We start from the raw sequence: 14,230 nt of genomic DNA on the forward strand, positions 1-14,230 counted from the left end.
CAGGCAAGAACACTGGAGTGGATTGCCATTGCCTTCTCCAGTGCATGAAAGTGAAAAGTGAAAGTGAAGTCGCTCAGTTGTGTCCGACTGTTAGCGACCCCATGGACTGCAGCCTACCAGGCTCCTCCGTCCATGGGATTTTCCACCCATGTAAAAATCAGACTCAAGAAGCCCAAATGAAACAAGCAAACAGCTCTGAGTGAGCCACTTGTCTGAGCAAAATGTAACAGCCGGTTTTTGGTTCTTCCACAATGATGATGAAACAATTAAACCAATATTAGGAAAAAGAGTAACAAGAAGGAACATGTCATTCACAAAGTCCATCTGAGGCATTTAATGTGTTTTTATGTATCCATAGGGGACAACTGTTGATGAAACATATCTTCCTTCTGCTTAGAACAGCAGAAATTGATGGACAGAATAGATTTTCAAGAAGGTAGTAATGGAATTAGCATATAAGACACATAAACTTCTTGATCTTCTTTATAAAGCCATAAAATGATACTTGCTATGTTTCCCTATTAAAAAGGTGAAGCTGTGGAATTTGTTTATATTTTTGTAAGAACTGAGCTAAAGGAATTATGGTCATCAAACAATTAGGAGGTGGGGATAGGTTTGTATCTTTTTTCACTCATTATTTTGTTGATGTACCAATTAAACAAATACAAATTAAGTATTCAGAATGGACACCAAACACTACTCCTACAGTGAAGGAATTCACAGTCTAACAGAAGAGAAGAAAAATAAGCACATCATTTAGGATACTATAAATTGATCCTACAGTAAGATTAATAGTGTGGTCTATGAGATCCCATAAGATCCTAGTTAAATTGGGGGAAAGAGATGGCTTCTCAAAGGAAGACCAACAGAAGCCAGCAGGACCAGTAGGAAGTAATCAGGTAAAGAGCAAAGGAAAAAATTTTTTAGACGGAATAGATGTTCAAACATTCCGAGGCATTAGTGAGAATTGTATGGTCCAACAGAATTGTAAGTAGATCCACATGACTCAGGGCTTCCTAGGTGCTCCTAGTGGTAAAGAACCCGCCTGCCATTGCAGGAGACATGAGACGTGGGTTTGATCCTTTGGTCGGGAAGATCCGCTGGAGGAGGGCTTGGAAACCTACTCCGGTTTTCTTGCCTGGAGAATCCTATGGGCAGAGACTCCTGGTGGGGTACAGTCCATGGGGTGGCAAAGAATCGGACACGACTTAACATCCATGCATGCCACATGACTGAAATAAAGAGTGTGAGAGGAAAAGAGCAAGAAATAATGTTAGAAACGTAAGTCCAACACTTTGATTTGTGCTGAGTTTCTGGCAGAGGGATAGTATGGTCAAGTTAGACTGCAGAATGTAGAATGGATTACAGAGAGCAGGTCTGAAGTCATGGAGACCTCTTAGAAGAGTGTTGTAAAAATCCAGGTGAGCAGTGGTGGTTCCTTTTCACTAAGGCATTGTCAACATTAAGTGCAGGCAAACCAAAGAGTTCTAGAACTACTTAGTAGTTATAATAAGAAGCTGGTGTTTGCATTTGACAGTGGGGTAAAAGATTGCATCAGTGTGGATATTCTTTCACTGTGATACTCATCCACAGAGATGATGAGTGTGGCTGGGAACAATGATGGCTTTGGGAGAAGATAATACTCAGTTTGGGGCAGGAGGCACCAGTGACGTATGCAGTGAGTAGCAAGATATGTTCATATGTAGCTCCTGTGGGAAATATGAGCTGCACATTACATCTGGGAGACCTAAATTGTAGTGACAATTGAAAACATCAGTTTAGTCGCTCAGTTGTGTCTGACTCTTTGGTACCCCATGGACTGCAGCATGCCAGGCTCCCCTGTCCATCACCAACTCCCAGAGCCTGCTCAAATTCATATCCATCGAGTCAGTGATGCCATCCAACCATCTCATCCTCTGTCGCCCCCTTCTCCTGCTGCCTTCAATCTTTCCCAGCATCAGGGTCTTTTCCAAGGAGTCAGTTCTTCGCATCAGGTGGCCAAAGTACTGGAGCTTCAGCTTCAGCATCAGTCCTTCTGATGAAAATTCAGGATTGATTTCCTTGAAAATTGACTGGTTTTATCTCTTTGCAGTCCAGGGAACTCTCAAGAGTCTTTTCCAACACCACAATTCAAAAGCATCAGTCCATTGAAAACATGGGATGAGGTAAAATTCAACCCCAAAGAGAGCATAAAGAGAAAAAATTTCAAAGAGATAAGAAGAAAACTAGATTAGACTGGTGTGTTAGCACAGGCTACCATATAAAATGCCACAGGCTGGGTGGCTTAAATGACAAAAATTTTTCTCACAATTCTGAAGACTGGAAGTCCAAAATCAGGGTGCCCAAATGGTTGGGTTTCTGGTGAGAACTCACCTCCTGCTTCATGGTTGACATACAACCACCTTCTTGCTTGTCTGTACATGGTGGAGGCAGAGAGGTTGGGGGTGGCGGAACTGGTTTGTTGCTGGATTGCTTTCTGGCAGCACAGAATTTCAGGATGTTTCCCAAATCTTTTCCTTTGATCACCGTAAGCTGCCCAGTTTTCTTTCCAGCCACACAATCCAAAAATTCCCTCTTTTCTTTAAATAGAGTTCGAGTTGTGTTTATGCTCCTAAAATGTTTGAAGACTCCTGACCAATACTGAGATTGTTGGGGTAGAGATGAAGCAAGAACACTGTAATCTGAGGAATCAATAAAAGATGAGAAAGTAAAGTGTGGTTGTTTTGTAAGAGAGTTTCCTTCTTTTCTACAAGAAACATTTACACTCCTGTGCACTGGGCGATTTAGCATTGACCAGAGATGACAGATCCAATGCAGGACACACAGGAGATATGCATTCAATCCCTGAGTTGGGAAGATCCCCTAGAGAAGGAAATGGCAACCCACTCCAGTATTCTTGCCTGGAGAATCCCATGGAGAGAGGAGCCTGATGGGCTACAGTCCCTGGGGGTCGCAATGAGTCAGACATGACTCATGAATGTATGCACACACAGGTGATACATATCTATATCTGAGTGTGAATAAACCTCTTTGATAAAAAGTTCTGCTGAACATCAAAATTTAGAGCCTATTTATGGAACGACCTAATCTTCACATCTACAGTATTGCATGTGAAGCAATAATATTGAATTTTTGCTTAACACTGCAAGAGCAAACATTTTCATTTGTGGAAGATGGCCAAAGCAGAACTTCTCCCTGAACTACAACAGTGGTTTGGGGAATGAAGATGTAAACAGAAACACACGTTCCCGACTTGAATCTTCTCCTTGTCATTCTTCCCCATGGTGAGCGTTCACTTATGCTTTTAGCCAAGATGAGCGCACGGAGGATGAAAAGGCACACCATTGTTAGAACCTGGGAGGAGGGAGGCTGATATAGAAACAGACCTTCTGCAACAGGGAACGTGGTATCTTGTGTTGCTGCCAATTAATTAGTGATGAGTTTGTCGTGTTGCCTGTTGCCCAGGATGATTAATCTGAGCCTGAATCCAACTAAACCATTAAGGAAAGTTCACAGCAAGATAAGCTGTGAGTGACAATGTTACCCTTTAGAAGAAGGGGAGCTGACAGAATGAAATGCAACCCCCTCCCTCCCCCTCACTGGCTTCCTGCCTGTCAGGATAAAATCCCTGAGCTCCTGCCGTGACTAAGGGGTTGGGAAGGATGCTTTAGAGTCAGACAAATAGGGACTATGAGAGCTTAAAGGGGCTTTGGGACATCTTGGTGGTACAGTGGATAAGAATCTATCTGCCACTGCAGGGGACATGGGTTCCATTCCTGGTCCGGGAAGATTCCACATGCCACAGAACAAATAAGTCCATGGGCCACAACTACTGAGCCTGCGCGCTGCAACTATGAAAGCCCGAGTGCCCTGGAACACATGCTCTGCCACGAGAAAAGCCACCACAATGAGAAGTCAATGCACCACAACTAGAGCAGCCCCTGCTCATCAAAACTAGAGAAGGCTCCCAGCAACAAAGCCCCAGTACAGCCACAGATAAATAAGTATTACTGGGGACTCGCTTCTCCAACCTGCTCAGCCCACACATGCAGGGGTGGAGATCCAGAAAGTTCACTTCATTTGTTTACAGATCAAGGCTGTATGTTGTCGGGCTCCTTATTTAACTTATATGCAGAGTACATTATGCGAGATGCCAGGCTGGATGAAGCACAAGTTGGAATTAAGATTGTTGGAAGAAATATCAATAACATTAGATATGAAGATGACACCACCCTAATGGCAAAAAGTGAAGAGGAGCTTCATGGAAAATAGATGGGGGAAAAAAGGAAACAGTGACAGACTTTATTTTCTTGGGCTCCAAAATCACTGTGGATGGTGATTGCAGCCATGAAATTAAAAAATGCTTGCTCCTTGGAGGAAAAGCTGTGACAAATCAAGACAGCATATTAAAAAGCAGAAATATTATTTTGCTGACAAATTTCCATCTAGTCAAAGCTATGGTTTTTCCAGTAGTCATGTATGGATGTGAGAGTTGGACCATAAAAGAAGGCTGAGCACCGAAGAACCGATGCTTTTGAACTGTGCTGCTGGAGAAGACTCTTGAGAGTCCCTTGCAAGGAGATCCAACCAGTCAATCCTAAAGGAAATCAGTCCTGAATATTCATTGGAAGGACTGATGCTGAAGCTGAAGCTCCAATCCTTTGGCCACCTGATGCAAACAGCCAACTCATTGGAAAAGACCTTGATGCTGGGAAAGATTGAAGGCAGGAGGAGTAGGGGATAACAGTGGATGAGGTGGTTGGATGGCATCACCAGCTCCATGGACATAAGTCTGAGCAAACTCTGGAAGATAGTGAAGAACAGGGAAGCCTCTCATGCTGCAGTCCATGGAGTCGCAAAGAGTCAGACATGACTGAGCGACTGAACAGCAACAACCCAGCAAGTTGTTGACTGAGCTGGGGATAAAGCTCTTGTCTTTTGACCCTCAGGGTTGTCCCCTTCCTGCTGTAACACAGAATTCTACTTTCACAGCATTTCTTCTACAGAGGAGAGGTATGTGGGCTTCCCCAGTGGCTCAGTGGTAAAGAATCTGCCTGCAGTGCAGGAGACACAGAAGATGTGGGTTTGATCCCTGGATTAGGACGATCTCCTGAAGGCAAGGCAACCCACTCCTGTGTTCTTGCCTGGAGAATCCCATGGACAGAGGAGCCTGGGCTATAGTCCATGGAGTCGCAAAGAGTCAAACAGAACTGAAGCGACTGAGCACACATGCACAGAGACGAGGTATAATGTTGAACACACTCTGAAAGGATACGGGAGTAGAGGCCTGCAGATCTAAGTTCTGGCCCAGCCTCTGGCATCAGTTTACTCTGTAAAGCAGCAGTAAAAGCAGAAGCTGACGGCCAGTGGGGCACCTAGGTTGCCTTCCACGTGGCTGCTCATTCTTCAGTAGGCCAGATCCACTTCCTTCTGTGATGATCTCAGAGAGGCATTCCATAAGACTGCAAGAACTCTTGATACCTAGACTCCAAAACTTGTACAATATCATTTCCACCACTTTCTAGGAACTTGCCTGGTGGTCCAGTGGTTAAGACTCCACATTCCCAGTGCAAGGGGCATGGGTTTGATCCCTGGTCCAGGAACTAAGATCCCACATGCAGCAATGAAGATTGAAGATCCAGAGTGCTGCAACTAAGACCCAGGGCAACCAAAAAAAAATTTCTACCACTTTCTGTGGATCTAAGAAATTTACTGTGCCAACCCAAACCTGAGGTGTGGGGAGACAGACTCCAGCTCTTGCTGAGAGGAGTAGGCAAATTCACATCACCCGGGATCATATGGGATATCACTTATTTTTTTCACTAACCTTTGCAAATCACATCTTTTGTCTCTGGCCATTTAGGAAATCGAAGTTCCCACAAAACAGCCACATAACCCACTAACTCCATTATCCAAATACACTTTATGCATTTTCTCTGGATCATGTTTCTTATAAGTGAAAGTCACTCAGTCATGTTTGACTCTTTGTGACCCCATGGATTGTCTCCAGGCCAGAATACTGGAGTGGGTAGCCTTTCCCTTCTCTGGGAGATCTTCCCAACCCAGGGACTGAACCCAGGTCTCCTGCATTGCAGGCAGATTCTTTACCAGTGGCTTATAAAGTGCTCCTAATTATTTTGTGGTGGTGGTGGTGGTGTAAAGGGGGTGGTACTGAGAGGAAATAAAAGCACATGTATGTAGATCATGCAATCACATATAAGTGTGGGTGTCAGTTTATGTCCAAGTGTATGTGTCATTTGATATTTGATACTGTTCAGAAAAGATATCATATGACACAAAAGAATATCTAATATCAAAAGAGAAAGCCCAAATTCAAAACAGATGGAAGATCTTTTTAAAAACAGAAGAGCAATAAAATGGAGTCAGAAATGACTTAAAAAGTGTACCCTTATGTCCTTAGCCACTTTAAAAAATACTTAGTCTGTGCTAGGTCTTAGTTGCAGCATGTGGGTCTTCAGTTGTACCATGTGGGATGTTTAGTTGCTTAGTTTCAGCATGTGAACTCTTAGTTGTGGCATGTGGGATCTAGTTCCCTGACCAGGAATGGAACCTGGGCCCGCGGCATTGGGAACACAGAGTCTTAGCCATTGGACCACCAGGGAAGTCCCTATCCTTACTCACAATTGATAGACAAACTACAAATTTGAATCTAGGCTTCCCAGGAGACCCTATGAAGAGCACAACACAGGACTGCTCTAGAGGGGGATGGACAAAGTAGTAAGTTTTCATTTCGTGGTCATAGAGTCTCCGGTCAAGGCTGCATTCCCTCCATTAGATTTCATGACCTACCCATGTAAGTTTCGCTGCTTTTTCCCTTCATAGCTTGAGTGGAGCTTCCCTATGATCAATTTCAGTTTTGTTTTAAAATGTGACTTTAATGAAAAGCAGAGACCAACTGTGGAGCCACCATGGCCTCTGGGTTCTGTCCTTGGTGCTGAACTAGGGAAAAGCCAAAGGTGGACTGAGCCCCTGATTCCTAAGAGCCTCCAGGGTGTGACTGACAGGGGCCAGGTACGACTCAGAATATGTGTGTGTTTGTCCTGACTGCTGCTTCTAAACCAGGCAGCACTATTTACAATAGTCAGGACATGAGAGGAATGGATAAAGAAGATATATGATGGAACTATTAGTCATAAAAAGGAATGGAATTGGATCATTTGTAGGGAAGAGGATGTCATACAGGAGGAAGGAAGTCAGAAAGAGAAAAACAAATATCATATATTAAGGCGTATATGTGAAATCTGGGATTCCCTAGTGGCTCAAATTGTGAAGAATCTGCCTACAATGCAGAAACCCAGATTCGATCCCTGGGTCAGGAAAATTCCCTACAGAAGGGAATGGCAACCCACTCCAGTATTCTTGCCTGGAGAATTCCATGGACAGAGGAGCCTTGTGGGCTGCAGTCCATGGGGTCACAAAGAGTTGGACGAGACTGAATGACTAATACACACACACACAGACACACACATGGAATCTAGGAAAATGGCATAGATGCTCTTATTTGCAACACTGAAATAGAGACACAGACATAGAGAACAAATGTATGGACACCAAGGGGGAAAAGAGGTAATGGGATGAATTGGGAGATTGGGATTGACATATATACACTACTGATACTATATATAATGTAGATAACTAATGAGAACTTACTGGATAGCTCAGGAACTGTACTCTGTGCTCGTGGTGACCTAAATGGGAAGGAAATCCAAAAAAGAGGGAATATATGTTTATGTATAGCTGACTCACTTTGCTATACAGTAGAAACTAACATAACATTGTAAAGCAATTATATCCAATACAATTAGTAATAATAATAATAAACCCAGGCCACTTCTAACACACTTTTTTTCATATCAGATAGTTGGAACCCTACAACAGAGGAGTTAGGTATCCCCATTCAGTTCATCAAGAAAGGCTTGGGTTTCTCTATATTGGCCCCGTCTTTTCATTTCTCTGATCTTTCTATTCAAACTCTGTTACCCAGCTCTGTGCTCACACCAAACCACGTGACAGATTTTCTGAGTTCTATTCCCCCACCTTTTGAATTCCATCTCAAATATCCACTGATCTCCATATTACCATCATGTAATGAGGAGGAAGTCTGAGAGATGCCCTCCTAGTCCTGTAATTGGCCATCTGATTCCTACCAGATAGCACAAGTCACTCGGCCAAGGGGTGGGGGGTGGTTATAGAGAAAGAAAGCTTAACTTTAAGACAAAGTCAGGGAGAAAGCTAAAGACTCTGAGACTGAAAGCCTGTCTCAAAAGTGACCTCTTCCAAAACTTTTGTCTAGGAGCAAAAGTTTTAGGGAGTCAAGCTGAATGAGGATTCTCTGTCTCCTTGCTGCCAGCATTCATGCCTTGGAATTAAAGAAAATATACATGCTACCTTTAGCAGAAAAGTCATTATTGATCTCTGCTCTAGAGAGAAAGAATGCTGCTCTGCATCAAACAAAAAAAAAATTTTTTTTAAAGAACCTGACAAAGCCAAGAATATCCAGGATTTTCTCCTTCCAAATAGTTGTTTATCTTGCTGAGTCTTGGCTACTGTATTAAATAGAAAAATTGAAGCAGCAAACAGATTTTAAATAGACTCCAAAAGATTGAAACAAGTTCTCAGCTGCAGTAGACAACTTAGAAGTCGTCACAAAATGACCCTGTGATTGTTTTAAGAAATTTATTTGTTTATGTATGGATGTGAGAGTTGGACCATAAAGAAGGCTGAGCACTGAAGGACTGATATTTTGGAAGAGACTTCTGATTGTCCCTTGGATATCAAGGAGATCAAACTAGTCAATCCTAAAAGAAATCAGTCCTGAATATTCACTGGAAGGACAGACGCTGAAGCTGAAACTCCAATACTTTGGCCACCTGATGCATAATGCCAATTCATTGGAAAAATTTCCCTGATGCTGGGAAATTTTGAGGGCAGGAGGAGAAAGAGGCAACAGAGGATGAGATGGTTGGATGGCGTCATTGACTCAATGGACATGAGTTTGAGAAAACTCTGGGAAATGGTGAAGGACAGGGAAAGCTGGTGAGCTGCAGTCCATGGAGTCACAAAGAGCTGGATACGACTTAGAGACTGAACAACAAAAACAATTTGTTTATCACACTCTTTCTTTTTTTTTTTTTCCTCTCTCTGTCACACACACACACACTCGCACACACCCCACTGCTAGATTCTCCTCTTCATTATTCCTGCCAAGTGATGTCAATTCCCTGCTTAGACAACTGCAATGCCAAGCATCTGTGTATCTTCAAAGCAGCTCATCCTATCCATGTAAAGTTTTGACCAATGAAAATTATTCCAAACATTCAAATCAAACTCCTCCTCCTTTCAAAACTCCTCCCACCTCTTTGCCTCTGTCCTGATTCCTTGATCCCCAGAGAAAAGTCAGAACTGAATATGTGACAATCCACCAAATCTTTGTTGACAGTAATCATTCTCCCATGGATCTTCTCTTCTTAGTGGGCTTTTTCTTGTTTGTCACTGTAAATTGGCACCTGCACACGCAGGACACACATTCTTCCCTAAAACAAATGAGAAGGTCAGGTTATTTTTGAACAGTTTTGAACTCCCTGTTCTTTACCTCTATGGCTGATCGACCACTAAGTTCTGCTTATTCTACCATTTGCAAAATTCTTATGTAATGCAGGAGCAGAGTCATGTAGTAGTTAGGAGCCCAGATACAGATCTAGACATCCTGGGCTTCAGTCTACCATTTGTAGGCTGCATCACTTGGACCTCAACATCATCAGCTATAAACGTGACGGAGCAACAGTACCTAATTCGTAAGATTGTTCCTTAAATAATGGCCAAATCATGAGCAGGAAGTGATGTTCACCTATTATGCTCCTAGATTTCTTGGTGTGAGGAAATTTGCACCTGGCTACTGCCCAAGGTGGCGCTACCCTCATGGATTTACAAAGGTCCTACACTGGCAAATCCTATATCATCATTTAAAACCACGAGTCTCAAACTCAAGTACTTACAGAGGTCAGGAAGGTAATACAACACAATATGTGTGTGTGTGTGTGTGTGTGTGTGTGTGTGTGTGTGTGCTCAGTCGTGTGACTCTTTGTGATCCCATGGACTGTAGCCCACCAGGCTCCTCTGTCCGTGGGATTTCCCAGGCAAGAATACTGGAGTGGGAGAATGGTTGCCATTTCCTCCTCCAGGGAATCTTCCCAACCCAGCGATGGAACTTGCATTTCTTGTGTCTCCTGCAATGGTGAGTGGATTCTTTACTACTGATCCAGAGGTCATAAAGCTAATACAATACAAAGTAATGAGTGAATTGAGTGGGTGATAAGCATAATGAAAAGGGGAGGTTATGTCCTACCTTGAGTGAGGGAGGTAATTGCTGAATGCCCCACCCTTGTTAATAGCAACATGTCTGTGTGTGTGTGTGTGTGTGTGCACGCGTGCGTGTATGTGAGCCCCTCAGTAGTGTCCAGCTCTTGGCAACTCAGTGGACCGTAGCCCAACAGGTTCCCCCATCCATGGGATTTCCCAGGCAAGAATATGGAGTGGGTTGCCAGTTCCTTCTCCAGGGGATCTTCCCAACCCAGCAACACAGTGTAGTAATTGTTCTAATACTTTTATATGCTAGACGCTGTTTTTTAAAAGTTGCTTAGGGAAGTCCCTGGTGGTCCAGAGGTTAGGACTCCACACTCACTACCCAGAGTCGGGAACTCAATCCCTGGTTGGGAAGCTAAGAAATAATTAAAATTTTAAAATTGTTTACATTAGTTTATTTAATTGCTACAACAATAACAAGACAGGTATTATTATTATTCCCATTTTTTGGACGAGAAAATTCAGGCACAGAGAGGTTTGATACTTTACTCTCAATCACAGAGCTAGGATTCTAAATCAGGAAATCTGGCTCCAGAATTCACATTCTCAAACATTGTACTCTACAACCAAAGGGCTTCCCTGGTAGCTTAGCTGGTAAAAAATCTGCCTGCAACACAGGAGATCCCGGTTCAATCCTTGGGTCAGAAAGATCCCCTGGAGAAGGGATAGACTACCTACTTTAGTATTCTTGGGCTTCCCTGGTGGCTCAGATGGTAAAGAATTAGCCTGTGATGCAGGAGACCTGGGTTTGATCTCTGGGTTGGGAAGATTCCCTGGAGGAGGGCGTGGCTCCAGTATTCTTGCCTGGAGAATCCCTAGGGACAGAGGGGCCTGGGGGGCTATAGTCTACGGGGTCCCAAAGAGTTGGACATGACACTCAGTGACTAAGCACAGCGCAGCACAGCTACAATCAAATCTTTTTATTTAAAAAAGTCAGAAATGCGGATTTTCACATGCAATCATTCACGATTTACATCTTGACAAGGCATTTAAATAAACAAAAATCAGCTGTGCAGACCAGGAAAAATATACTTACGGACAGAATTGGGCTGTGGACCTCTAGTTTAAGATCATTTTTCTAGAGTGTTGGTCTGTTCAGGACAATTCTATCATCTTGAATCCAGGGCAGCTGCCCAGACACTCCAGGTCTCCTATTCTTCTGGAAAAGTCCTGAATGCAATCAAAGCTTCAAAAGTCAGTCCGCAAGATCCCAGCAGTGTCTCCATGAAACTCTGGCTGAATCTCCTGCTCTGGCATTGATTGGTCCAGGGTATCAGGTAGTCACTGCTTGACATTGGCCCATCCTTGAGAGGGTGTTGGAAATTGAGCCCAAGGCAGAGACTGGCCTTGGTTTGCAGATCAATCTTGGAACTTGCTGACAGCCTTTTCACCTTGGGTTTTTTACCTTCCTTCAGGGACCTGAGCACGTAAGAGATGTGTCAGGTGCCAAGTAGGTGTGGCTTAACTTTGTTGTCAAGAATTGGCAGGGTGGAGAGAGGGATTAGAAGAGGGAAAACCCCAAGGAAGTCCCAAGGATGATGAAAAATTGATCACACAATGCACAGAGATGAACAGTGCCCAGGGTGTGCCAGAGAGAACGTTTGAAAATGCAGAGGAAGGAACGTTGATTCAGAGAACTTTTCCCCTCCTTTTCTTTGAGCCTTTCCTTGGATTGCCCCAAATCACACGACAAGTCCTGGTGGAATCAGGCCATGTCTCTTAAGCCTGTGTCAGACTCTGTGTGTCTATCAGTTAGAGAAGAGGAAGGATTTTCCCTGCCTTCCTTCCAAATCTGAAAAATGTCTCTTAATCCTCAGTCCTTCCGTCGGTCTTACCTGTCACTCTCATGGCAAAATCCAGCTCACCTGTGCTTTCAGGAATGATAACAGCCAAATCTCTGATTTAGTGCATTTCCTCCATTATCAACCCCACCTCTTCCTCTGTCAGTTTGAAAGAAGAGATTTTGAATTTTTTTTTTCTCTGCAAAATTCCCCACCCTCCATCTTTTTGGCAGAAACAGATACTGGGATTTCTAAAGGTGGGAAAATAAGTGGTTACATCCTCAAGTTATATTTTTTTTAGCATTTCATGTAACAAATCCTATCAATATTTACCCACCTGTGTTATTTGGATGGTTGTAATTTGCTATGCCTGCTGTATTTTGAACAGCATGGCGGGGGGTTGGGGGGAGCATGTTCCTGCCTCACGGTGTCCAGAAACTCTGGGAATGTGGCTGATAATATTCTTTTAGGGGGACCCCATTCTGTTGGTGGGACTGATGATCATATTCATGGCAACAAAATATATGATGGGATATATGAAAAAAAAAATTATTTATGTACCACAGGAAGGAGAGGTGAGATGAATGGAGAGGGTAGATGGAAGCATATACACTGCTACATGTCAGATGGATAGACAGTCAATGGAAATTCGCTGTATGACTCGGGGAACTCAAACCCAGGCTCTGTAATAACCTGGAAGGGTGGGAAAGGGTGGAAGGTGGGAGGGAGATTCAAGGGGGAGGGGACATATGTACACCCATGGCCAATTCGTGATGGTGTATGGCAGAAACCAAAGCAATATTGTAAAGCAATTATCCTTCATTTAAAAATAAATAAATTAAAAACTCACATAGCTTATAAAATTATTTCCTTATAGGTGTAATGAGTGTTCGTTGTAAACCTATCTTAGAAACTATAAAAGAGATGAAGAGAATATTCGCTCCTGTTTCTTTCCATCAGTGAGACATTTAGCACTTTGAAATATAGTCTCCCTTGCATCTCTTCAGAATAACACTGTAAGTAAATATTAATATCCAGATTTATTTTTTACTCTAATAGCATCCCTACAGTATTAAAGACTTAAAATGTCTGCATGGTGTTCCAACACACTGATGTGCAATAACATTTTAATCCATCCCCTTGTGGTTCAATATTTAGGTGATTTCCAATATTTTGCTTCCATAAATGCTACTTGGATAAATATTCCTGCTCATCATTCTTTGGATCTCATGTTATTACCTTAGGTTATTTGAATGAGTCAGATGAAACAGATTTTTTTCTTTTCTTCTTATCTTACTTGGAAAATAATTGCTTTACAATGTTGTGTTGGTTTCTGCCATACAACAACGTAAATCAGCCTTAAGTATACATATGTCCCCTCCATTCTGAACCTCTCTCCCCCCAATCCAACCCCATTCCACATTTCTAGGTTGTCCCAGAGCACTAGATTGAACTTCTTGTGTATACAGCAACCTCCTCCCAGCTAGCTGTTTTACATATGTGATGTATATGTTTCAAAGCTACTCTCTCAGTTCTTCCCACCCTCTCCTCCCTCTTCTGTGTTCACAAGTCTGTTTTCTATCTCTGTGTCTCTATTCCTTCCCTGAAAATATGTTCATCAGTACCATTTTTCTAGATTCCATACATGTGCATTAATATACAATATTTATTCTTTTAAGTCTACTGATGATTTTGTAAGAAAGTGGTACAAATTTATCCTGTGAGGTCTTCTGAGACTGGGTCTATATCAGTCTATATTAGGGGCTTCCCTTTGTCCTGAGGGAGAAAACATTTTGAGAAATAGAGAATGCTGTGGCGGGGTTTAGATTTATAATAGCATAGTCAGGAATGGTGTTCCTTTGTGACTGTTATGGACTGAATGTCTGTATCCCCCCAGATTCATATCTTGAAACCTTACCTTGCAATTGAATGGTATTAGGAGGTAGGGCCTTTAAGAAGTAATAAGGATCAGATGAAATTATGAGGGTGGAGCCCTCATAAGTGGAATCAGTGCCCTTATAAGGGTCACAAGAGAGGGACAGTGCTTTCTCTCCCTGCTCCCTACC

This window comes from Bos indicus, chromosome 25 (genome assembly GCF_029378745.1).
Source record: "Bos indicus isolate NIAB-ARS_2022 breed Sahiwal x Tharparkar chromosome 25, NIAB-ARS_B.indTharparkar_mat_pri_1.0, whole genome shotgun sequence".
NCBI lineage: Eukaryota > Metazoa > Chordata > Mammalia > Artiodactyla > Bovidae > Bos > Bos indicus.